The following is a 1,898-nucleotide window of genomic DNA, read 5'->3' on the forward strand; positions in this document are numbered from 1 at the left end:
GCATGGCCCTCTCCTCTCCCCAACATGGCTTGTGCCTGTCCCCTCATAGTGGTGTACTCTGAAAAGGGGGAGTCATCTGGCAAAAATGCCACTTTGCCAGCTGTGTTCAAAGCTCCCATTCAACTGGTTATTGTGAACTTTGTTCACACAAACTTGAGGAAAAACAACAGACAGCCCTATGCCGTGAGTGAACTGGCAGAACATCAGACCAGTGCTGATTCCTGGGGTACTGGCAGAGCTGTGGCTCGAATTCACAGAGTCCAGGGGGGAGGAACCGACCTTTCTGGCCAGGGTGCCTTTGGAAATATGTGCCAGGGAGGCCACATGTTTGCACCAACCAAAACCTGGCATCGTTGGCACTGCAGAGTGAACACAACCCAGAAGCGATATGCCATCTCTTCTGCCCTGGCTGCCTCAGCCTTGCCATCTTTGGTGAGGAAGTCCCTGAACTCCCTTTGGTAGTTGAAGATAAGGTTGAAGGTTACAAGAAGACCAAGGAAGCTGTTCAGCTGCTTAAGAAACTTAAAGCTTGGAATGACATCAAAAAGGTCTGTGCTTCTCAGAGAATGAGAGCTGGCAAAGGCAAAATGAGAAACCAAAGAGCCAGCAAATGGGACCCTGCATCATCTATAATGAGGATAATGGTATCATCAAGGCCTTCAGCAACATCCCTGGTATTACTCTGCTTAATGTAAGCAAGCTGAACATTTTGAAATTTGCTTCTGGTGGGCATGTGGGACATTTCTGCATTTGTACTGAGATTGCCTTCCAGAAGTAAGATGAGTTGTATGGCACTTGGCGTAAGGCTGCTTCCCTCAAGAGTAACTATAACCTTCCTATGCACAAGATGATGAACACAGACCTTAGCAGAATCTTGAAAAGCCCAGAGATCCAAAGAGCCCTCCGAGCACCACACAAGAAGATTCATCATAGTGTCTTGAAGAAGAACCCACTGAAGAACCTGAGAATCATGTTGAAGCTCAACCCTTATGCAAAGACTATGTGCAGGAATACCATTCTTTGCCAGGCCAGCAATTACAAACTGCGGGTGAAGAAACTAGAAGCAGCAGCAGAAGCATTGGCAGCCAAATCGGGGAAAGGGGCAGCAGATAAGAAGTCTGCAGAGAGTAAGAAAGAAAAGAAGCCTGTGGATGTCAAGAAGCTGAAGAAGCCTGCAGGGGAAAAGTCAGCAATTACCAAGAAACCAGCAGCTGGGAAGAAACCAGCAGAGAAGAAACCTACCACAGAGGAGAAAAACCTGCTGCTTAAAACTATTAAAATCTGTTTAATTCCATAGAGCAAAGAGAGACAGCCTATTTGAATAAAAACCTGATCAAAGATACAGAAAAAAATAAAATAGAATAATCAGAAATTATCTGTATATCTCATAACATAGCTTGTTGTATTGTAGATATGTATATAGGTTATAACATTCCTGCTTCTTCATGATCTCATTTTTATACATTTGGCACTCATCTTGAATTATTGCCTCCTAAAGCAATTATCCAGAGATGCCAAATAATGTAAAGTCAGATTTACTTTTGAAAAACATGTCTGGTGTGTGTGTGTGTGTGTGTGTGTGTGTGTGTGTGTGTGTGTGTGTGTGTGTGTGTGTGTTTAATGTGATTATGAGTTAGATTGGCTAACAGATATGTTGGTTCTGGAAGAAAATTTTGTGGGTTAGCCCTATTCATATGGTGATCAAGGTCAGGTTGCCAGCCTTGCACACCACAGATATTTTTCCTTCTGAGGCAGCTCACTATTGCTTAAGTAAGTTTAGAAACATTACTTCAGTAAAATATTGTCTTCTATTCAAATTATAATTATATTGTCATTTAAGAAAAGAGCAATACAGGATTTACTTTTTCTGCTATCTTTCTGCTTTTTTTGTTAGTTTA

The 1,898-nt window shown here is 42.4% G+C and overlaps 1 pseudogene; it reads left to right on the forward strand.

The window, feature by feature from the left end:
• On the forward strand, positions 1 to 1,297 carry LOC100763496 (annotated as a pseudogene).
• Positions 1,298 to 1,898: the final 601 nt, after the last annotated feature.

The sequence above is a fragment of the Cricetulus griseus genome (genome assembly GCF_003668045.3).
Source record: "Cricetulus griseus strain 17A/GY chromosome 1 unlocalized genomic scaffold, alternate assembly CriGri-PICRH-1.0 chr1_1, whole genome shotgun sequence".
NCBI classification, from domain to species: Eukaryota; Metazoa; Chordata; class Mammalia; order Rodentia; family Cricetidae; genus Cricetulus; species Cricetulus griseus.